Source organism: Telmatherina bonti (genome assembly GCF_933228915.1).
Source record: "Telmatherina bonti genome assembly, chromosome: 4".
Lineage (NCBI taxonomy): Eukaryota > Metazoa > Chordata > Actinopteri > Atheriniformes > Telmatherinidae > Telmatherina > Telmatherina bonti.
Window position 1 is genome coordinate 41,184,694 of NC_136622.1, and position 27,522 is coordinate 41,212,215.

At 32.3% G+C, this 27,522-nt stretch overlaps 1 protein-coding gene across 1 annotated transcript in view; it reads left to right on the forward strand.

Annotated features, from left to right (window-relative positions):
* Nucleotides 1-27,522, forward strand: part of abt1 (activator of basal transcription 1) — a 76,343-nt gene that overhangs the window by 277 nt on the left and 48,544 nt on the right. The gene's annotated exons all lie outside the window — the stretch shown is intronic.

Sequence of the window (27,522 nt, forward strand, 5' to 3'; positions counted from 1 at the left end):
CTAGTTAACCCTAACCCTTCTGGTTAGTTGTGGTTAACCCTAAACTTGTAGGAGTTCTAGTTAACCCTAACCCTTCTGGTTAGTTGTGGTTAACCCTAAACTTGTAGGAGTTCTAGTTACCCATAACCTTTCTGGTTAACCCTAACCTTTCTGGTTAGTTCTAATTAACCCTAAACTTCTAGGAGTTTTAGTTAACCCCAACTCTTTGTTTAGTTCTGGTTAACCCTAAACGTCTAGGATTTCTGGTTAACCCTAGCCTTCTGGTTAGTTCAGGTTAACCATAACCTTTCTGTTTGTTCTGTTTAACCCATACCATTCTGGTTAGTTCTGGTTAACCCTAAACTTCTAGGGGTTCTGGTTAACCCTAGCCCTTCTGGTTAGTTCAGGTTAACCATAACCTTTCTGTTTGTTCTGTTTAACCCATACCATTCTGGTTAGTTCTGGTTAACCATAACCTTTCTGTTTGTTCTGTTTAACCCATACCATTCTGGTTAGTTCTGGTTAACCCTAAACTTCTAGGGGTTCTGGTTAACCCTAGCCCTTCTGGTTAGTTCAGGTTAACCATAACCTTTCTGTTTGTTTTGTTTAACCCATACCATTCTGGTTAGTTCTGGTTAACCCTAAACTTCTAGGGGTTCTGGTTAACCCCAGCCTTCTGGTTAGTTCAGGTTAACCCTAAACATCCAGGTGTTCTGGTTAAACCTAACCCTTCCTGTTAGTTCTGGTTAACCCTGAACATTTGGGAGTTCTGGTTAAACCTAACCCTCTGGTTAGTTCTGGTTAACCCAAACCCTCTGGTTAGTACTGATTAACACTAACCCTTCTGGTTTGTTCTGGTTAACCATAAACTTCCAGGTGTTCTGGTTAAACCTAACCCTTCTTGTTAGTTCTGGTTAACCCTGAACATTTGGGAGTTCTGGTTAACACTAACCCTTCTGGTTTGTTCTGGTTAACCCCTAACCCTACCCGGACTTCTGGTTTTTCTGCTACTGATCTATATATTTTCTCTTTTTTTCTACGGATGAACCTGGTTTTCATTCAGGACTTTATTTATACATTGTCACGTCATCTGTGTACAGATGTTAGTATTTACTCATAATCGTATATCCTCATTATAGTAGTATTTACGAATTATGGCAGTATTTACTCATTATAGTAGTATTTACTAATTATGGCAGTATTTACTCATTATGGTGGTATTTACTCATCATAGTAGTATTTCCTTATTATAGTAGTATTTCCTCATTATACAAGTATTCAGTCGTTATGGTAGTATTTACTCATTATGGTAGTATTTACTCATTATGGTAGTATTTACTAATTATGGCAGTATTTACTCATTATGGTAGTATTTCATCATTGAAGTAGTATTTACTAATTATGGCAGTATTTACTCATTATGGTAGTATTGACTCATCATGGTAGTATTTACTCATCATAGTATTTACTCATTATAGTAGTATTTACTCATCATGGTAGTATTTACTCATTGCGGTTGTATTTACTCATTATGGTAGTATATACTCATCATGGTAGTATTTACAAGTTATATTAGAATGTAGTCATCGTGGTAGTGTTTACCCATGGTGGTATTTACTCATAATAGTAGTATTTCCTCTTTATGGTAGTATTTCCTCATTATAGTTTACTCATAATGGTAGTATTTACTCATGCCAGTATTTCATCATTATGGTAGTATTACTCATTTTGGTAGTATTTACTCATTATAGTTTACTCATTATGGTAGTATTTACTCATCATGGTAGTATATCTTCATTATGGCAGTATTTACTCATTATAGTAGTATTTACTCATTATAGTAGTATTTACTCATTATGGTAGTAACGCCCTGTACTGTGGGATCAGTCAGTCCTCTCTCGCACGGCTGCAGCTGGTGCAGAACGCTGCAGCGCGTCTTTTAACTGGATCTCGAAAGTCTGACCATGTTTTACCAATTTTGTCTTCCCTTCACTGGCTCCCTGTCCGTTACAGAATTGATTTTAAGATTCTTTTATTTGTTTTTAAATGCCTGAACGGTCTGGCCCCTCGCTACCTGTCAGACCTGCTGGTGAGGTATTCCCCTACACGCTCTCTGAGGTCCACAGATCAACTTCTGCTTGTGGTTCCTAAGACGAAGCGTAAACTGAGAGGTGACCGAGCTTTTTCTGTTATTGGTCCCAAGTTGTGGAATAAGCTGCCCCTGTACATTAGACAGGCTGAATCGCTTCTTGTTTTTAAGTCTTGTCTTGTCTCTTTGGCGTTTTACTAATTTAAAGGGTTGTTTTACTATTAACAATGTGCTGATGCTCCAATTATGATGTAAATATGTATGTTTTATTGTTTCTTCTGTACAGCACTTTGGTCAACTTTGTTGTTTTTAACGGTGCTTTATAAATAAACTGGATTGGATTGGATTGGATTATAGTAGTATGTAGTATTCATGGTAGTATTTACTGAATATAGTAGTATTTACTCATTATAGTTGTATTTACTCATCATGGTAGTATTCACTCATCATGGTAGTATTTCGTCATTATAGTAGTATGTAGTATTCATGGTAGTATTTACTGAATATAGTAGTATTTACTCATTATAGTTGTATTTACTCATCATGGTAGTATTCACTCATCATGGTAGTATTCACTCATCATGGTAGTATTTCGTCATTATAGTAGTATGTAGTATTCATGGTAGTATTTACTGAATATAGTTGTATTTACTCATCATGGTAGTATTCACTCATCATGGTAGTATTTAGTCATTATAGTAGTATGTAGTATTCATGGTAGTATTTACTGAATATGGTAGTATTTACTCATTATAGTTGTATTTACTCATCATGGTAGTATTCACTCATCATGGTAGTATTTCGTCATTATAGTAGTATGTAGTATTCATGGTAGTATTTACTGAATATAGTAGTATTTACTCATCATGGTAGTATTCACTCATCATGGTAGTATTCACTCATCATGGTAGTATTTACTCATTATGGCAGTATTTAGTTATTATAGTAGTATTTACTCATTATGGGAGTATTTACTCATCATGGTGGTTTACTCATTATAGTAGTTTTTACTCATATCAGTATTTACTCATTATAGTAGTATTTCCTCATTATGGTAGTATTTACTCATGGTAGTATTTACAAGTTATAGTAGTATGTAGTCATCATGGTAGTATGTAGTCATCATGGTTGTATTTACTCATTATAGTAGTATTTCCTCATTATGGTAGTATTTACTCATTATAGTAGTATTACTTATTTTGGTAGTATTTACTCATTATAGTTTACTCATTATGGTAGTATTTACTCATTATAGTTTACTCATTATGGTGGTATTTACTCATCATGGTAGTATTTCGTCATTATAGTAGTATGTAGTATTCATGGTAGTATTTACTGAATATAGTAGTATTTACTCATTATAGTTGTATTTACTCATCATGGTAGTATTCACTCATCATGGTAGTATTTCGTCATTATAGTAGTATGTAGTATTCATGGTAGTATTTACTGAATATAGTTGTATTTACTCATCATGGTAGTATTCACTCATCATGGTAGTATTTAGTCATTATAGTAGTATGTAGTATTCATGGTAGTATTTACTGAATATAGTAGTATTTACTCATTATAGTTGTATTTACTCATCATGGTAGTATTCACTCATCATGGTAGTATTTACTCATTATGGCAGTATTTAGTTATTATAGTAGTATTTACTCATTATGGGAGTATTTACTCATCATGGTGGTTTACTCATTATAGTAGTTTTTACTCATATCAGTATTTACTCATTATAGTAGTATTTCCTCATTATGGTAGTATTTACTCATGGTAGTATTTACAAGTTATAGTAGTATGTAGTCATCATGGTAGTATTTACTCATCATGGTTGTATTTACTCATTATAGTAGTATTTCCTCATTATGGTAGTATTTCCTCATTATAGTAGTATTACTTATTTTGGTAGTATTTACTCATTATAGTTTACTCATTATGGTAGTATTTACTCATTATAGTTTACTCATTATGGTGGTATTTACTCATCATGGTAGTATTTCGTCATTATAGTAGTATGTAGTATTCATGGTAGTATTTACTGAATATAGTAGTATTTACTCATTATAGTTGTATTTACTCATCATGGTAGTATTCACTCATCATGGTAGTATTCATTCATCATGGTAGTATTTCGTCATTATAGTAGTATGTAGTATTCATGGTAGTATTTACTGAATATAGTAGTATTTACTCATCATGGTAGTATTCACTCATCATGGTAGTATTTAGTCATTATAGTAGTATGTAGTATTCATGGTAGTATTTACTGAATATAGTAGTATTTACTCATTATAGTTGTATTTACTCATCATGGTAGTATTCACTCATCATGGTAGTATTTCGTCATTATAGTAGTATGTAGTATTCATGGTAGTATTTACTGAATATAGTAGTATTTACTCATCATGGTAGTATTTACTCATCATGGTAGTATTCACTCATCATGGTAGTATTTACTCATTATGGCAGTATTTAGTTATTATAGTAGTATTTACTCATTATGGGAGTATTTACTCATCATGGTGGTTTACTCATTATAGTAGTTTTTACTCATATCAGTATTTACTCATTATAGTAGTATTTCCTCATTATGGTAGTATTTACTCATGGTAGTATTTACAAGTTATAGTAGTATGTAGTCATCATGGTAGTATTTACTCATCATGGTTGTATTTACTCATTATAGTAGTATTTCCTCATTATGGTAGTATTTCCTCATTATAGTAGTATTACTTATTTTGGTAGTATTTACTCATTATAGTTTACTCATTATGGTAGTATTTACTCATTATAGTTTACTCATTATGGTAGTATTTACTCATTATAGTTTACTCATTATGGTGGTATTTACTCATCATGGTAGTATATCTTTATTATGGCAGTATTTACTCATTATGGTAGTATTTCCTCATTATGGTAGTATTTATTCATTACAGTAGTATTTACTAATTATGGTAGTATTTACTCATCATGGTAGTATTCACTCATCATGGTAGTATTTACTCATTATGGTAGTATTTACTCATTATGGTAGTATTTACTCATTATAGCAGTATTTACTCATCATGGTAGTATTTACTCATTATAGCAGTATTTACTCATTATGGTAGTATTTACTCATTATTGTTTACTCATTATTGTAGTATTTACTCAATATAGTAGTATTTACTCATTATGGTAGTATTTAGTCATTATAGTAGTATTTCCTCATTATGGTAGTATTTACTCATCATCGTAGTATTTACAAGTTATAGTAGTCTGTAGTCATCATGGTAGTATTTCCTCATTATGGTAATATTTACTCATTATAGTAGTATGTAGTATTCATGGTCGTATTTACTGAATATAGTAGTATTTACTCATCATGGTAGTATTCACTCATCATGGTAGTATTCACTCATCATGGTAGTATTTACTCATGGTAGTATTTACAAGTTATAGTAGTATGTAGTCATCATGGTTGTATTTACTCATTATAGTAGTATTTCCTCATTATAGTAGTATTACTTATTTTGGTAGTATTTACTCATTATAGTTTACTCATTATGGTAGTATTTACTCATTATAGTTTACTCATTATGGTGGTATTTACTCATCATGGTAGTATATCTTTATTATGGCAGTATTTCCTCATTATGGTAGTATTTCCTCATTATGGTAGTATTTATTCATTACAGTAGTATTTACTAATTATGGTAGTATTTACTCATCATGGTAGTATTCACTCTTCATGGTAGTATTTACTCATTATGGTAGTATTTCCTCATTATGGTAGTATTTACTCATTATGGTAGTATTTACTCATTATGGTAGTATTTACTCATTATAGCAGTATTTACTCATCATGGTAGTATTTACTCATTATAGCAGTATTTACTCATTATGGTAGTATTTACTCATTATTGTTTACTCATTATTGTAGTATTTACTCAATATAGTAGTATTTACTCATTATAGCAGTATTCACTCATCATGGTAGTATTCACTCATCATGGTAGTATTCACTCATCATGGTAGTATTTACTCATTATAGTAGTATTCACTCATTATGGTAGTATTTACTCATCATGGTAGTATTTACTCATCATGGTAGTATTTACTCATCATGGCAGTATTTTCTCATTATGGTAGTATTTACTCATTATGGTAGTATTTACTCATGCTAGTATTTTCTCATTATAGTAGTATTTACTCATTATAGCAGTATTTACTCATTATGGTAGTATTTACTCATTATAGCAGTATTTACTCATCATGGTAGTATTTACTCATCATGGTAGTATTTACTCATCATGGTAGTATTTACTCATCATGGTAGTATTTACTCATCATGGTAGTATTCACTCATCATGGTAGTATTTATTCATTACAGTAGTATTTACTAATTATGGTAGTATTTACTCATTATGGTAGTATTTATTCATTACAGTAGTATTTACTAATTATGGTAGTATTTACTCATTATGGTAGTATTTATTCATTACAATAGTATTTACTAATTATGGTAGTATTTACTCATCATGGTAGTATTCACTCATCATGGTAGTATTTACTCATTATGGTAGTATTTACTCATTATGGTAGTATTTATTCATTACAGTAGTATTTATTCATTACAGTAGTATTTACTAATTATGGTAGTATTTACTCATTATGGTAGTATTTACTCATTATGGTAGTATTTACTCATTATAGCAGTATTTACTCATTATGGTAGTATTTACTCATTATTGTTTACTCATTATTGTAGTATTTACTCAATATAGTAGTATTTAGTCATTATAGTAGTATTTCCTCATTATGGTAGTATTTACTCATCATGGTAGTATTTACAAGTTATAGTAGTCTGTAGTCATCATGGTAGTGTTTCCTCATTATGGTAATATTTACTCATAGTAGTATGTAGTATTCATGGTCGTATTTACTGAATATAGTAATATTTACTCATTATAGTAGTATTTACTCATTATGGTAGTATTCACTCATCATGGTAGTATTCACTCATCATGGTAGTATTTACTCATCATGGTAGTATTCACTCATCATGGTAGTATTTACTCATTATAGTAGTATTCACTCATCATGGTAGTATTCACTCATCATGGTAGTATTCACTCATCATGGTAGTATTTACTCATTATAGTAGTATTCACTCATCATGGTAGTATTCACTCATCATGGTAGTATTCACTCATCATGGTAGTATTCACTCATCATGGTAGTATTTACTCATTATTGTAGTATTTACTCATCATGGCAGTATTTTCTCATTATGGCAGTATTTTCTCATTATGGTAGTATTTACTCATTATGGTAGTATTTACTCATTATGGTAGTATTTACTCATGCTAGTATTTTTTCATTATAGTAGTATTTACTCATTATGGCAGTATTTACACATTATGGTAGTATTTACTTATTATGGTAGTTTTTACTCATTATGGTAGTATTTACTCATGCTAGTATTTTCTCATTATGGTAGTATTTACTCATTATAGCAGTATTTACTCATTATGGTAGTATTTACTCATTATAGCAGTATTTACTCATCATGGTAGTATTTACTCATCATGGTAGTATTCACTCATCATGGTAGTATTTATTCATTACAGTAGTATTTACTAATTATGGTAGTATTTACTCATTATGGTAGTATTCACTCATCATGGTAGTATTTACTCATTATAGCAGTATTTACTCATTATAGCAGTATTTACTCATTATGGTAGTATTTACTCATTATGGTAGTATTCACTCATTATGGTAGTATTTACTCATCATGGTAGTATTCACTCATCATGGTAGTATTTACTCATCATGGTAGTATTTACTCATCATGGTATTATTCACTCATCATGGTAGTATTTATTCATTACAGTAGTATTTACTAATTATGGTAGTATTTTCTCATCATGGTAGTATTTACTCATGGTAGTATTCACTCATCATGGTAGTATTCACTCATCATGGTAGTATTCACTCATCATGGTAGTATTTACTAATTATGGTAGTATTTACTCATGGTAGTATTCACTCATCATGGTAGTATTCACTCATCATGGTAGTATTTACTCATCATGGTAGTATTCACTCATCATGGTAGTATTTATTCATTACAGTAGTATTTACTCATTATGGTAGTATTTACTCATTATGGCAGTATTTACTCATCATGGTAGTATTCACTCATTATGGTAGTATTTATTCATTACAGTAGTATTTACTCATTATGGTAGTATTCACTCATCATGGTAGTATTTACTCATCATGGTAGTATTCACTCATCATGGTAGTATTTACTCATTATGGTAGTATTTACTCATTATAGCAGTATTTACTCATCATGGTAGTATTCACTCATCATGGTAGTATTTACTCATCATGGTAGTATTTACTCATTGTGGTAGTATTTACTCATCATGGTAGTATTCACTCATTATGGTAGTATTTATTCATTACAGTAGTATTTACTCATTATGGTAGTATTCACTCATCATGGTAGTATTCACTCATTATAGCAGTATTTACTCATAGCAGTATTTACTCATCATGGTAGTATTTACTCATCATGGTAGTATTCACTCATCATGGTAGTATTCACTCATCATGGTAGTATTCACTCATCATGGTAGTATTTACTCATTATGGTAGTATTTACTCATTATGGTAGTATTCACTCATCATGGTAGTATTTACTCATCATGGTAGTATTTACTCATCATGGTAGTATTTACTCATCATGGTAGTATTTACTCATTATAGCAGTATTTACTCATCATGGTAGTATTCACTCATTATGGTAGTATTCACTCATCATGGTAGTATTTATTCATTACAGTAGTATTTACTAATTATGGTAGTATTTACTCATCATGGTAGTATTCACTCATCATGGTAGTATTTACTCATCATGGTAGTATTCACTCATCATGGTAGTATTTATTCATTACAGTAGTATTTACTAATTATGGTAGTATTTACTCATCATGGTAGTATTTACTCATTATGGTAGTATTCACTCATCATGGTAGTATTCACTCATCATGGTAGTATTTACTCATTATGGTAGTATTTACTCATTATAGCAGTATTTACTCATAATGGTAGTATTCGCTCATTATGGTAGTATTTATTCATTACAGTAGTATTTACTCATTATGGTAGTATTCACTCATCATGGTAGTATTCACTCATCATGGTAGTATTCACTCATCATGGTAGTATTCACTCATCATGGTAGTATTTACTCATTATGGTAGTATTTACTCATTATGGTAGTATTTACTCATCATGGTAGTATTCACTCATCATGGTAGTATTTACTCTATATGGTAGTATTTACTCATCATGGTAGTATTCACTCATCATGGTAGTATTCACTCATCATGGTAGTATTTACTCATTATAGCAGTATTCACTCATCATGGTAGTATTTACTCATCATGGTAGTATTTACTCATCATGGTAGTATTCACTCATTATGGTTGTATTTATTCATTACAGTAGTATTTACTAATTATGGTAGTATTTACTCATTATGGTAGTATTTACTCATTATAGCAGTATTTACTCATCATGGTAGTATTCACTCATCATGGTAGTATTTACTCATCATGGTAGTATTTATTCATTACAATAGTATTTACTAATTATGGTAGTATTTACTCATCATGGTAGTATTTACTCATTATGGTAGTATTTACTCATTATGGTAGTATTTATTCATTACAGTAGTATTTACTAATTATGGTAGTATTTACTCATTATGGTAGTATTTATTCATTACAGTAGTATTTACTAATTATGGTAGTATTTACTCATTATGGTAGTATTTATTCATTACAGTAGTATTTACTAATTATGGTAGTATTTACTCATTATGGTAGTATTTACTCATTATGGTAGTATTTACTCATTATGGTAGTATTTATTCATTACAGTAGTATTTACTAATTATGGTAGTATTTACTCATTATGGTAGTATTTATTCATTACAGTAGTATTTACTCATTATGGTAGTATTTACTCATTATGGTAGTATTTATTCATTACAGTAGTATTTACTAATTATGGTAGTATTTACTCATCATGGTAGTATTTACTCATTATGGTAGTATTTACTCATTATGGTAGTATTTATTCATTACAGTAGTATTTACTAATTATGGTAGTATTTACTCATTATGGTAGTATTTATTCATTACAGTAGTATTTACTAATTATGGTAGTATTTACTCATTATGGTAGTATTTATTCATTACAGTAGTATTTACTAATTATGGTAGTATTTACTCATCATGGTAGTATTCACTCATCATGGTAGTATTTACTAATTATGGTAGTATTTACTCATTACGGCAGTATTTACTCATTATGGCAGTATTTACTCATCATGGTAGTATTTACTCATTATAGCAGTATTTACTCATTATGGTAGTATTTACTCATTATTGTTTACTCATTATTGTAGTATTTACTCAATATAGTAGTATTTACTCATTATGGTAGCATTTAGTCATTATAGTAGTATTTCCTCATTATGGTAGTATTTACTCATCATGGTAGTATTTACAAGTTATAGTAGTCTGTAGTCATCATGGTAGTGTTTCCTCATTATAGTAGTATTTACTCATTATGGTAGTATTCACTCATCATGGTAGTATTCACTCATCATGGTAGTATTTACTCATCATGGTAGTATTTACTCATCATGGTAGTATTCACTCATCATGGTAGTATTTACTCATTATAGTAGTATTCACTCATTATAGTAGTATTCACTCATCATGGTAGTATTCACTCATCATGGTAGTATTCACTCATCATGGTAGTATTTACTCATTATTGTAGTATTTACTCATCATGGCAGTATTTTCTCATTGTGGTAGTATTTACTCATTATGGTAGTATTTACTCATGCTAGTATTTTCTCATTATAGTAGTATTTACTCATTATAGCAGTATTTACACATTATGGTAGTATTTACTTATTATGGTAGTTTTTACTCATTATGGTAGTATTTACTCATGCTAGTATTTTCTCATTATGGTCGTATTTACTCATTATAGCAGTATTTACTCATTATGGTAGTATTTACTCATTATAGCAGTATTTACTCATTATGGTAGTATTTACTCATTATGGTAGTATTTACTCATTATAGCAGTATTTACTCATCATGGTAGTATTTACTCATCATGGTAGTATTCACTCATCATGGTAGTATTTACTCATTACAGTAGTATTTACTAATTATGGTAGTATTTACTCATTATGGTAGTATTTACTCATTATGGTAGTATTTACTCATTATGGCAGTATTTACTCATCATGGTAGTATTTACTCATTATAGCAGTATTTACTCATTATGGTAGTATTTACTCATTATTGTTTACTCATTATTGTAGTATTTACAAGTTATAGTAGTCTGTAGTCATCATGGTAGTGTTTCCTCATTATGGTAATATTTACTCATTATAGTAGTATGTAGTATTCATGGTCGTATTTACTGAATATAGTAATATTTACTCATTATAGTAGTATTTACTCATTATGGTAGTATTCACTCATCATGGTAGTATTCACTCATCATGGTAGTATTTACTCATCAAGTAGTATTCACTCATCATGGTAGTATTTACTCATTATAGTAGTATTCACTCATCATGGTAGTATTCACTCATCATGGTAGTATTCACTCATCATGGTAGTTTTTACTCATCATGGTAGTATTTACTCATTATTGTAGTATTTACTCATCATGGCAGTATTTTCTCATTATGGTAGTATTTACTCATTATGGTAGTATTTACTCATGCTAGTATTTTCTCATTATAGTAGTATTTACTCATTATAGCAGTATTTACACATTATGGTAGTATTTACTTATTATGGTAGTTTTTACTCATTATGGTAGTATTTACTCATGCTAGTATTTTCTCATTATGGTAGTATTTACTCATTATAGCAGTATTTACTCATTATGGTAGTATTTACTCATTATAGCAGTATTTACTCATCATGGTAGTATTTACTCATCATGGTAGTATTTACTCATTATGGTAGTATTTACTCATTATAGCAGTATTTACTCATCATGGTAGTATTTACTCATCATGGTAGTATTCACTCATCATGGTAGTATTTATTCATTACAGTAGTATTTACTAATTATGGTAGTATTTACTCATCATGGTAGTATTCACTCATCATGGTAGTATTCACTCATCATGGTAGTATTTACTCATCATGGTAGTATTTATTCATTACAGTCGTATTTACTCATCATGGTAGTATTCACTCATCATGGTAGTATTTATTCATTACAGTAGTATTTACTAATTATGGTAGTATTTACTCATCATGGTAGTATTCACTCATTATGGTAGTATTCACTCATCATGGTAGTATTCACTCATTATGGTAGTATTCACTCATTATGGTAGTATTCACTCATCATGGTAGTATTCACTCATCATGGTAGTATTCACTCATGGTAGTATTCACTCATCATGGTAGTATTCACTCATCATGGTAGTATTTACTCATCATGGTAGTATTCACTCATCATGGTAGTATTTACTCATCATGGTAGTATTTACTCATCATGGTAGTATTCACTCATCATGGTAGTATTTATTCATTACAGTAGTATTTACTAATTATGGTAGTATTTACTCATCATGGTAGTATTCACTCATTATGGTAGTATTTACTCATCATGGTAGTATTTACTCATTATAGCAGTATTTACTCATCATGGTAGTATTTACTCATCATGGTAGTATTCACTCATGGTAGTATTCACTCATCATGGTAGTATTCACTCATCATGGTAGTATTCACTCATCATGGTAGTATTCACTCATGGTAGTATTCACTCATCATGGTAGTATTTACTCATCATGGTAGTATTCACTCATGGTAGTATTTACTCATCATGGTAGTATTTACTCATCATGGTAGTATTTACTCATCATGGTAGTATTTATTCATTACAGTAGTATTTATTCATTACAGTAGTATTTACTAATTATGGTAGTATTCACTCATCATGGTAGTATTCACTCATCATGGTAGTATTTACTCATCATGGTAGTATTTACTCATTATAGCAGTATTTACTCATCATGGTAGTATTTACTCATCATGGTAGTATTTACTCATCATGGTAGTATTCACTCATCATGGTAGTATTTATTCATTACAGTAGTATTTACTAATTATGGTAGTATTTACTCATCATGGTAGTATTCACTCATTATGGTAGTATTCACTCATCATGGTAGTATTCACTCATCATGGTAGTATTCACTCATCATGGTAGTATTTACTCATCATGGTAGTATTCACTCATCATGGTAGTATTTACTCATCATGGTAGTATTCACTCATCATGGTAGTATTTATTCATTACAGTAGTATTTACTCATCATGGTAGTATTTACTCATCATGGTAGTATTTACTCATTATGGTAGTATTTACTCATTATGGTAGTATTTACTCATCATGGTAGTATTTACTCATCATGGTAGTATTTACTCATCATGGTAGTATTTACTCATTATGGTAGTATTTACTCATTATGGTAGTATTTACTCATTATGGTAGTATTCACTCATCATGGTAGTATTCACTCATCATGGTAGTATTCACTCATCATGGTAGTATTTACTCATCATGGTAGTATTTACTCATTATGGTAGTATTTACTCATTATGGTAGTATTTACTCATTATGGTAGTATTTACTCATCATGGTAGTATTCACTCATCATGGTAGTATTTACTCATTATAGTAGTATTTACTCATTATAGCAGTATTTACTCATCATGGTAGTATTCACTCATTATGGTAGTATTTATTCATTACAGTAGTATTTACTCATTATGGTAGTATTCACTCATGGTAGTATTCACTCATCATGGTAGTATTTACTCATCATGGTAGTATTTACTCATTATGGTAGTATTTACTCATTATGGTAGTATTTACTCATTATAGCAGTATTCACTCATCATGGTAGTATTTACTCATCATGGTAGTATTTACTCATCATGGTAGTATTTACTCATTATGGTAGTATTTACTCATCATGGTAGTATTCACTCATTATAGCAGTATTCACTCATTATAGCAGTATTTACTCATTATAGCAGTATTTACTCATCATGGTAGTATTCACTCATTATGGTAGTATTTATTCATTATGGTAGTATTCACTCATCATGGTAGTATTCACTCATCATGGTAGTATTTACTCATTATGGTAGTATTTACTCATTATGGTAGTATTTACTCATCATGGTAGTATTCACTCATTATGGTAGTATTTACTCATTATAGCAGTATTTACTCATTATAGCAGTATTTACTCATCATGGTAGTATTTACTCATCATGGTAGTATTTACTCATCATGGTAGTATTTACTCATTATGGTAGTATTTACTCATTATAGCAGTATTTACTCATTATAGCAGTATTTACTCATTATGGTAGTATTCACTCATCATGGTAGTATTCACTCATTATAGCAGTATTTACTCATCATGGTAGTATTTACTCATTATAGCAGTATTTACTCATCATGGTAGTATTTACTCATTATAGCAGTATTTACTCATCATGGTAGTATTCACTCATTATGGTAGTATTCACTCATCATGGTAGTATTCACTCATCATGGTAGTATTTACTCATCATGGTAGTATTTACTCATCATGGTAGTATTCACTCATCATGGTAGTATTTATTCATTACAGTAGTATTTACTAATTATGGTAGTATTTACTCATCATGGTAGTATTTACTCATCATGGTAGTATTTACTCATTATGGTAGTATTCACTCATCATGGTAGTATTTACTCATTATAGCAGTATTTACTCATCATGGTAGTATTCACTCATTATGGTAGTATTTATTCATTACAGTAGTATTTACTCATTATGGTAGTATTCACTCATCATGGTAGTATTCACTCATCATGGTAGTATTCACTCATCATGGTAGTATTCACTCATCATGGTAGTATTTACTCATTATGGTAGTATTTACTCATTATGGTAGTATTTACTCATCATGGTAGTATTCACTCATCATGGTAGTATTTACTCTATATGGTAGTATTTACTCATTATAGCAGTATTTACTCATCATGGTAGTGTTCACTCATCATGGTAGTGTTCACTCATGGTAGTATTTACTCATTATGGTAGTATTTACTCATTATAGCAGTATTCACTCATCATGGTAGTATTCACTCATCATGGTAGTATTCACTCATCATGGTAGTATTTACTCATCATGGTAGTATTTACTCATCATGGTAGTATTTACTCATCATGGTAGTATTCACTCATTATGGTTGTATTTATTCATTACAGTAGTATTTACTAATTATGGTATTTACTCATTATGGTAGTATTTACTCATTATAGCAGTATTTACTCATCATGGTAGTATTCACTCATGGTAGTATTTACTCATCATGGTAGTATTCACTCATTATGGTTGTATTTATTCATTACAGTAGTATTTACTAATTATGGTAGTATTTACTCATTATGGTAGTATTTACTCATTATAGCAGTATTTACTCATCATGGTAGTATTTATTCATTACAGTAGTATTTACTAATTATGGTAGTATTTACTCATCATGGTAGTATTTACTCATTATGGTAGTATTTACTTATTATGGTAGCATTTACTCATTATGGTAGTATTTATTCATTACAGTAGTATTTACTAATTATGGTAGTATTTACTCATTATGGTAGTATTTACTCATTATGGTAGTATTTACTAATTATGGTTGTATTTACTCATCATGGTAGTATTTACTCATTATGGTAGTATTTACTCATTATGGTAGTATTTATTCATTACAGTAGTATTTACTAATTATGGTAGTATTTACTCATTATGGTAGTATTTATTCATCATGGTAGTATTTACTCATTATGGTAGTATTCACTCATCATGGTTGTATTCACTCATCATGGTAGTATTCACTCATCATGGTAGTATTCACTCATCATGGTAGTATTTACTCATTATAGCAGTATTTACTCATCATGGTAGTATTCACTCATTATGGTAGTATTTATTCATTACAGTAGTATTTACTCATTATGGTAGTATTCACTCATCATGGTAGTATTCACTCATCATGGTAGTATTCACTCATCATGGTAGTATTCACTCATCATGGTAGTATTTACTCATTATGGTATTATTTACTCATTATGGTAGTATTTACTCATCATGGTAGTATTTACTCATTATGGTAGTATTCACTCATCATGGTAGTATTCACTCATCATGGTAGTATTCACTCATCATGGTAGTATTTACTCATTATAGCAGTATTTACTCATCATGGTAGTATTCACTCATTATGGTAGTATTTATTCATTACAGTAGTATTTACTCATTATGGTAGTATTCACTCATTATAGCAGTATTTACTCATCATGGTAGTATTCACTCATCATGGTAGTGTTCACTCATCATGGTAGTATTTACTCATTATGGTAGTATTTACTCATTATGGTAGTATTCACTCATTATGGTAGTATTCACTCATCATGGTAGTATTCACTCATCATGGTAGTATTCACTCATCATGGTAGTATTTACTCATCATGGTAGTATTCACTCATTATGGTTGTATTTATTCATTACAGTAGTATTTACTAATTATGGTATTTACTCATTATGGTAGTATTTACTCATTATAGCAGTATTTACTCATCATGGTAGTATTCACTCATGGTAGTATTTACTCATCATGGTAGTATTCACTCATTATGGTTGTATTTATTCATTACAGTAGTATTTACTAATTATGGTAGTATTTACTCATTATGGTAGTATTTACTCATTATAGCAGTATTTACTCATCATGGTAGTATTTATTCATTACAGTAGTATTTACTAATTATGGTAGTATTTACTCATCATGGTAGTATTTACTCATTATGGTAGTATTTACTAATTATGGTAGTATTTACTCATTATGGTAGTATTTATTCATTACAGTAGTATTTACTAATTATGGTTGTATTTACTCATCATGGTAGTATTTACTCATTATGGTAGTATTTACTCATTATGGTAGTATTTATTCATTACAGTAGTATTTACTAATTATGGTAGTATTTACTCATTATGGTAGTATTTATTCATTACAGTAGTATTTACTAATTATGGTAGTATTTACTCATTATGGTAGTATTTATTCATTACAGTAGTATTTACTAATTATGGTAGTATTTACTCATTATGGTAGTATTTATTCATTACAGTAGTATTTACTAATTATGGTAGTATTTACTCATTATGGTAGTATTTATTCATTACAGTAGTATTTACTAATTATGGTAGTATTTACTCATCATGGTAGTATTCACTCATCATGGTAGTATTTACTCATTATGGTAGTATTTACTCATTATGGTAGTATTTACTCATTACGGTAGTATTTACTAATTATGGTAGTATTTACTCATTATGGTAGTATTTACTCATTATGGTAGTATTTACTCATTATGGCAGTATTTACTCATTATGGCAGTATTTACTCATCATGGTAGTATTTACTCATCATGGTAGTATTTACTCATCATGGTAGTATTTACTCATTATAGCAGTATTTACTCATTATGGTAGTATTTACTCATTATTGTTTACTCATTATTGTAGTATTTACTCAATATAGTAGTATTTAGTCATTATGGTAGTATTTAGTCATTATAGTAGTATTTCCTCATTATGGTAGTATTTACTCATCATGGTAGTATTTACAAGTTATAGTAGTCTGTAGTCATCATAGTAGTGTTTCCTCATTATGGTAATATTTACTCATTATAGTAGTATGTAGTATTCATGGTCGTATTTACTGAATATAGTAATATTTACTCATTATGGTAGTATTTACTCATTATGGTAGTATCCACTCATCATGGTAGTATTCACTCATCATGGTAGTATTTACTCATCATGGTAGTATTCACTCATCATGGTAGTATTTACTCATTATAGTAGTATTCACTCATCATGGTAGTATTCACTCATCATGGTAGTATTCACTCATCATGGTAGTATTTACTCATCATGGTAGTATTTACTCATTATTGTAGTATTTACTCATCATGGCAGTATTTTCTCATTATGGTAGTATTTACTCATTATGGTAGTATTTACTCATGCTAGTATTTTCTCATTATAGTAGTATTTACTCATTATAGCAGTATTTACACATTATGGTAGTATTTACTCATTATAGCAGTATTTACTCATCATGGTAGTATTTACTCATGATGGTAGTATTTACTCATTATAGCAGTATTTACTCATCATGGTAGTATTTACTCATCATGGTAGTATTCACTCATCATGGTAGTATTTATTCATTACAGTAGTATTTACTAATTATGGTAGTATTTACTCATCATGGTAGTATTCACTCATCATGGTAGTATTTACTCATTATAGCAGTATTTACTCATTATAGCAGTATTTACTCATCATGGTAGTATTCACTCATTATGGTAGTATTCACTCATGGTAGTATTTACTCATCATGGTAGTATTTACTCATCATGGTAGTATTTATTCATTACAGTAGTATTTACTCATCATGGTAGTATTCACTCATCATGGTAGTATTTATTCATTACAGTAGTATTTACTAATTATGGTAGTATTTACTCATCATGGTAGTATTCACTCATTATGGTAGTATTCACTCATCATGGTAGTATTTACTCATCATGGTAGTATTCACTCATCATGGTAGTATTTACTCATCATGGTAGTATTTACTCATTATAGCAGTATTTACTCATCATGGTAGTATTTACTCATTATAGCAGTATTTACTCATTATGGTAGTATTTACTCATCATGGTAGTATTTACTCATTATGGTAGTATTTACTCATTATAGCAGTATTTACTCATCATGGTAGTATTCACTCATTATGGTAGTATTCACTCATCATGGTAGTATTTACTCATCATGGTAGTATTTATTCATCATGGTAGTATTTACTCATTATTGTAGTATTTACTCATTATGGTAGTATTCACTCATCATGGTAGTATTTACTCATCATGGTAGTATTTACTCATCATGGTAGTATTTACTCATTATTGTAGTATTCACTCATTATGGTAGTATTCACTCATCATGGTAGTATTTACTCATCATGGTAGTATTTACTCATCATGGTAGTATTTACTCATCATGGTAGTATTTACTCATTATGGTAGTATTTACTCATTATAGCAGTATTTACTCATCATGGTAGTATTCACTCATTATGGTAGTATTCACTCATCATGGTAGTATTTACTCATCATGGTAGTATTTATTCATCATGGTAGTATTTACTCATTATTGTAGTATTTACTCATTATGGTAGTATTTACTCATTATGGTAGTATTCACTCATCATGGTAGTATTCACTCATCATGGTAGTATTTACTCATCATGGTAGTATTTACTCATCATGGTAGTATTTACTCATTATGGTAGTATTTACTCATTATGGTAGTATTTACTCATCATGGTAGTATTCACTCATCATGGTAGTATTTACTCATCATGGTAGTATTTACTCATCATGGTAGTATTTACTCATCATGGTAGTATTTACTCATCATGGTAGTATTTATTCATTACCGTAGTATTTACTAATTATGGTAGTATTTACTAATCATGGTAGTATTTACTCATCATGGTAGTATTTACTCATTATGGTAGTATTTACTCATCATGGTAGTATTTACTCATCATGGTAGTATTTACTCATCATGGTAGTATTTACTCATTATGGTAGTATTCACTCATCATGGTAGTATTCACTCATCATGGTAGTATTTACTCATTATGGTAGTATTTACTCATTATAGCAGTATTTACTCATCATGGTAGTATTCACTCATTATGGTAGTATTTATTCATTACAGTAGTATTTACTCATTATGGTAGTATTCACTCATCATGGTAGTATTCACTCATCATGGTAGTATTTACTCATTATGGTAGTATTTACTCATTATGGTAGTATTCACTCATCATGGTAGTATTCACTCATCATGGTAGTATTTACTCATCATGGTAGTATTTACTCATTATGGTAGTATTTACTCATCATGGTAGTATTTACTCATTATGGTAGTATTTAGTCATCATGGTAGTATTTACTCATCATGGTAGTATTTACTCATTATGGTAGTATTTACTCATCATGGTAGTATTTACTCATTATGGTAGTATTTACTCATTATGGTAGTATTTACTCATTATGGTAGTATTTACTCATCATGGTAGTATTTACTCATTATGGTAGTATTTACTCATCATGGTAGTATTCACTCATCATGGTAGTATTTACTCATTATGGTAGTATTTACTCATTATGGCAGTATTTACTCATCATGGTAGTATTTACTCATTATGGTAGTATTTATTCATTACAGTAGTATTTACTCATTACGGTAGTATTCACTCATCATGGTAGTATTTACTCATCATGGTAGTATTTACTCATCATGGTAGTATTTACTCATCATGGTAGTATTCACTCATCATGGTAGTATTCACTCATCATGGTAGTATTCACTCATCATGGTAGTATTTACTCATTACAGTAGTATTTACTAATTATGGTAGTATTTACTCATCATGGTAGTATTTATTCATTACAGTAGTAATTACTAATTATGGTAGTATTTACTCATTATGGTAGTATTCACTCATCATGGTAGTATTCACTCATTATGGTAGTATTTACTCATCATGGTAGTATTTACTCATTATGGTAGTATTTATTCATTACAGTAGTATTTACTAATTATGGTAGTATTTACTAATTATGGTAGTATTTACTCATCATGGTAGTATTCACTCATCATGGTAGTATTTACTCATCATGGTAGTATTTACTCATCATGGTAGTATTTACTCATCATGGTAGTATTTACTCATTATGGTAGTATTTATTCATTACAGTAGTATTTACTCATTATGGTAGTATTTACTCATTATAGCAGTATTTACTCATCATGGTAGTATTCACTCATTATGGTAGTATTTATTCATTACAGTAGTATTTACTCATTATGGTAGTATTCACTCATCATGGTAGTATTCACTCATCATGGTAGTATTTACTCATTATGGTAGTATTTACTCATTATGGTAGTATTCACTCATCATGGTAGTATTCACTCATCATGGTAGTATTCACTCATCATGGTAGTATTTACTCATTATGGTAGTATTTACTCATTATAGCAGTATTTACTCATCATGGTAGTATTCACTCATTATGGTAGTATTTATTCATTACAGTAGTATTTACTCATTATGGTAGTATTCACTCATCATGGTAGTATTCACTCATCATGGTAGTATTTACTCATTATGGTAGTATTTACTCATTATGGTAGTATTTACTCATTATGGTAGTATTCACTCATCATGGTAGTATTTACTCATCATGGTAGTATTTACTCATCATGGTAGTATTTACTCATTATGGTAGTATTTACTCATTATGGTAGTATTTACTCATCATGGTAGTATTTACTCATCATGGTAGTATTTACTCATTATGGTAGTATTTACTCATTATGGTAGTATTTACTCATTATGGTAGTATTTACTCATTATGGTAGTATTTACTCATTATGGTAGTATTTACTCATTATGGTAGTATTTACTCATCATGGTAGTATTTACTCATCATGGTAGTATTTACTCATTATGGTAGTATTTACTCATCATGGTAGTATTCACTCATCATGGTAGTATTTACTCATTATGGTAGTATTTACTCATTATGGCAGTATTTACTCATCATGGTAGTATTTACTCATTATGGTAGTATTTATTCATTACAGTAGTATTTACTCATTACGGTAGTATTCACTCATCATGGTAGTATTTACTCATCATGGTAGTATTTACTCATCATGGTAGTATTCACTCATCATGGTAGTATTTACTCATCATGGTAGTATTCACTCATCATGGTAGTATTCACTCATCATGGTAGTATTCACTCATCATGGTAGTATTTACTCATTACGGTAGTATTTACTAATTATGGTAGTATTTACTCATCATGGTAGTATTTATTCATTACAGTAGTATTTACTAATTATGGTAGTATTTACTCATTATGGTAGTATTCACTCATCATGGTAGTATTCACTCATTATGGTAGTATTTACTCATCATGGTAGTATTTACTCATTATGGTAGTATTTATTCATTACAGTAGTATTTACTAATTATGGTAGTATTTACTAATTATGGTAGTATTTACTCATTATGGTAGTATTTACTCATCATGGTAGTATTTACTCATTATGGTAGTATTTATTCATTACAGTAGTATTTACTAATTATGGTAGTATTTACTAATTATAGTAGTATTCACTCATCATGGTAGTATTCACTCATCATGGTAGTATTCACTCATCATGGTAGTATTCACTCATTATGATAGTATTTACTCATTATGGTAGTATTTACTCATCATGGTAGTATTTACTAATTATGGTAGTATTTACTCATTATGGTAGTATTTACTCATTATGGTAGTATTTCCTCATTATGGTAGTATTTACTCATCATGGTAGTATTTCCTCATTATGGTAGTATTTACTCATCATAGTTGTATTTAGTATCATCCGCCCATTCACAACCTTCACCCCCCCCCCCCCCCCCCTCCTCCTCCTTCAACCTTCCCACGCCGCCCTCGTCCCCCCACCTGCTACGCGCCCCCCTATGATCTCTGAGCGATTTAGACCCATCTTGAACATTCTTTGTCCTGTGTAATGTGTTCTATGAAGGATTTTGTATTGGATGAGTTGTAGATTTGAACTGTCTGTCATATTAAAAGCATTTAGACATATTTGCAGCCAAGAAGGTTGACTGAGACTGATAGATAGGTCTGCCTCCCATTTGGAAGTTGGCAAGGAATTTCAATCATCTATTTTTGACATCGACCTGTATATTTTTGAAAGTAACTTTGGGCTACGAAGTTCCATAAATTCTGCTACTGTGGGAGGAAGTTCCAAGTCTATTTGATGAGGGTGGAATTTCCTAAGTATAATGGATTTGAGTTGCTGATATTCTAGAAATCTGCTGCTATTAATTCCATATTGTGATGATAGAGTGTCAAAAGATAAAATTCTTCTGTTATGATAATATGCTCTAAATTAATAAATAGAGTAATCTATTATATTGATTGACCTGCGCATGTAAACAGAGGAATATCTGCCTTTTATAAAGCCTGTCTGATCAGGGTGTATAATAAGTGGAGTTACTTTCTCTAACCTTGCAGCTAAAGCTTTGCAGATTATCTTAAGGTCTGCATTTATCAGTGATATGGGTCTGTAGCGAGATGGAAGTGTGGAGTCTTTGCCTGGTTTTAACAGTACAATGATGCTGGCAGAATTCATGTTTTGGAGTAAGTAGCCATTTTCCTTTATTTGTGTCATCATTTAGAAAAACGTAGGGGCCAGTGTTGTCCAGAATACCTGATAGAACTCTGCTGGGAAGCCATCCGGTCCTGGGGCTTTTTTACATGGCATATGTTTGAGGGCTTCATGTAGCTCCTCTGCTGTAAGGGGGGAATCTAAGGCTGTAACGTCTTCCTGCTGTAGTCCTGGGAGGTCTATATTATTAAGAAACTGATTTATGTCATTATCTGATGGATCTAATTGGGATGTATACAGATTTTTATAGAAGTCTCTAAAAATGCTATTTATTGTGTCAGGGTCATGTAAGATATTACCTGCTGGATCTTTAACAGATGAAATAGTTGCTCTTTCTTTGTTTTTAGTTGACTGGCTAAAGATTTTCCAGATTTGTTGCTGGGTTCAAACCTCTCCAAGCGTAACCTTTGCACCAGAAACTCCGTTCTTTCGTTGATTATTTTGTTTAATTCAAGTTTCGCCTCCCTTATTTGATTCAACGTTTGTTCATTTGGTAAAGCACTGTAGGCATCCTCTAATGAATTAATTCTTAATTCTAGTTCTGATATTTTTGAGTTATCCTTCTTTTTTTTATATGATGCAAAAGAGATCATTTTTCCTCTCATTACCGCCTTACCTGCTTCCCACAGAACACATGCTGAAACTCCTGGTTTATCATTATTTTCTAGGTAAACAGCCCATTCTTTTGTGAAATAGCGGATAAAGTCGGGGTCTTTAAGCAGTGCTGTATTGAATCTCCAGCTTTTAGCAGGTGGTGTGATTCTCGTACTTCTTACAGTGAAGGAAACTGGTGCATGATCGCTGACTGTAACGGGGTGGATCTGGGTTTCTGAAATCATACACACCAACAAGCTGCTAACCAGGAAATAATCTAGCCTAGAATATGAGTGGTGAACTGAGGAAAAACAAGTGTATTCCTTGATATTAGGATGAAAAGACCGCCATATATCGCAAAGACCAAGTTCCTCCATATATTGTTTAACAGTGTCTGTAGACTGCCAGGTTCTATTGTTTTCTGAATTATTCGTCCTGTCTACGGGACCCATTACCACATTAAAATCTCCTCCTATGATATAAGTGTGCTGTCTGAGTGTTCTGAGACAGTTTTAAAAAAGGAATGAAAGAAGGAGGAATCATCCACATTTGGCCCATATATGTTAGCTAAACATAACTTCATATTTTGGATAGTTAATGTCACTATAATATATCTTCCCTCTGGATCTGTGGTTCTGTTGATTTCTGTGAATGTCACTTTTCTATTTATCAAAATGGCAACTCCTCTCTGTCTGGAGTTATAGCAGGCGGAGTAAACATGAGGAAACTGGGATGTAGAGAGAGCGTCCACTGAAGTATTTGTCATATGAATCTCCTGTAAGAACACAATGTCTGCCTGTAGATCATTTAGCCTGTTAAAGATTGTTAGTCTCTTCTCTCTGGTCCCAGCTCCGTGTGATAAACCTAAGTACTGTCATGCTTGTGGTGACAGGGTAGGTGTTAGATGCTTCCACTTGATGTGAATAAGTGTGTGCGCAGGTGTAAGTATGTATGCCTTGTGTTGTATGACTGTATTGAATGTTACTAAATATGTTTGAAATAATAACAGTGAGAGTGTTGGGTTATGTATGTAAGTGTTATCTAATGAACTGTGTAGTTTTGCATCTGTGCTATTTAGTTCTGTGAGGTGGCAGCTAGAAAAGAAAGAAAGAAGAGAGTATGGAAGGAGAGAGAAAAAGATGAGCCAGAAGTTGACCAAAAGAGGAAAGTGGGTGAAAAGGAAAAACAAACCCATAAGGAGATCTGTTTTGTGAAAGAGACTGGCAGTGTTGTTAACTATTGTGAGCAAACATTAAACTCTGATTAAATCCCAGTGAGACTTATTAGCCTTAATATCACCAGTGCAAAGCGTGTAGAGTGTGGATACATATCTGAGGTTAGTAGAGCCAGGGAGTGGTGTTATGGTCACGATGTAGCTGGCCACTGACATAGAGCTTGTCACCAGGAATTTCCTCCTGATGGGGAACAAGATCTTACGACGCTCCAGGATCTCTCTGGGGAACTGATCGCTCATGCTGATATTAGTCCCACGGAGCTGTCTCCCACAGCGCTTCACCTCTTCTTTTTCTTTATGTAGCACGAATTTAGCAACTATTGGTCTTGGTCTGCCCTCCGATGTTTTCCTTCCCATGCGATGAACACGGTGAAAGGAGATGGCTTTTACCTTTTCCTCTGGAAGCTTCAGGTGGGATCGGATGAATTCTTTCATGGTTACCTCTGCGTCTTCCTCTGGCTGCTCAGCGAGCCCTGAAATAACTAAGTTATCTCTCATGCCTGGATATCTAAGACTAATTCTTTCATTTTTTTATTTTCCTCCGTTAGTCGGCATACTCCATCCATGAGAGTCTTAACAGAGTCTCTAAGCGCGTTGTTCTCCGTAGCTAAAGCTTCTACCTGCTGCTGGCTGTATTCTAGACTGTGCTTTAACGACTGGAACTCCCGGTGTAGAACTTCCAGCAGGGAAAGCCTGGCGTCTAGGCTGGATAACTTCCCGTCGATGGAGATTAGGATATCCGTCGTAACACTACCTGTTGGAGAACCTGGCAAGGTTACTTCGGGGGAATCCGCTGGGCGAACTCTATTGGAGGTGGAACCGGTTTTGGACGCCGTCGCCGCGGTGTTGCTGGTTTTCCCCGTTACGATCCACTGGAAGCTTTCTTCGATTACCTCTATCGGGCTGATGAGATCTTCTTCGTTGTTATCCAGAGTGACCGGGTTGGTGTGATTGGAGTTTTTAACTGTTTTAAATTATTCGTTTAATTTCTTACCGTTAGCCTGGTAATAAAGGTTTTGTTTACTTCAGTAGCGCGCCATGTTGATCCTGCCAAATCTCGCCGAGTCTCGCGTGACCGCATTCTCTCTCTCCTTAGCGCCTTCTCTCTCCTGGAAACCGGATTCTCAACTCTGAACCGTGCACATGAACTGAACTGTGCACGTGTTGCGTTCCTTTCCCCGAGTCATAGGATGGATAAATGTCCAACCGGCATCTCTTCTGATCAGAAACTGAATCAAACACTCCGGGTTTAAAGTTGAGATGATGAAATCCATCCATCCATCCATCCATCCATCTTCTGCCGCTTATCCGGGGTCGGGTCGCGGGGGCAGCAACCTAAGCAGGGAAGCCCAGACTTCCCTCTCCCCAGCCACATTTACCAACTCTGCGGGGGGGTCCCGAGGCGTTCCCAGGCCAGCCGAGAGATATAATCCCTCCAGCGTGTCCTGGGTCTTCCCCGGGGTCTCCTCCCAGAGGGACGTGCCTGGAACACCTCACCAGGGAGGTCCAGGAGGCATCCTGACCAGATGCCCGAGCCACCTCAACTGGTTCCTCTCGATGTGGAGGAGCAGCGGCTCTACTCTGATCTCCTCCCGGATGACCGAGCTCCTCACCCTATCTCTAAGGGAGAGCCCGGCCACCCTGCGGAGGAAACTCATTTCAGCCGCCTGTATACGAGATCTCCTTCTTTCGGTCACGACCCACAGCTCATGACCATAGGTGAGGGTAGGAACGTAGATCGACTGGTAAATCAAGAGCTTCGCCTTCTGGCTCAGCTCCTTCTTCACCACGACAGACCGGCGCAGAGTCCGCATTACTGCAGACGCCACACCGATCCGTCTGTCCATCTCACGCTCCATCCTTCCCTCACTCGTGAACAAGACCCCGACATATTTAAACTCCTCCACTTGAGGCAGGACCTGACTCCCGACCCGGAGAGGGCAATCCACCCTATTCCGGCTGAGGACCATGGTCTCAGATGATGAAATCTTTCATATTTAATGATGTTTTTGCTGCAGAATTGATATTTCTTGTCTTTGAAACTGATGTCGTTCAGTTACGCGAGGTGAATCTGATGAAACGTGAAGATAAATCATCAC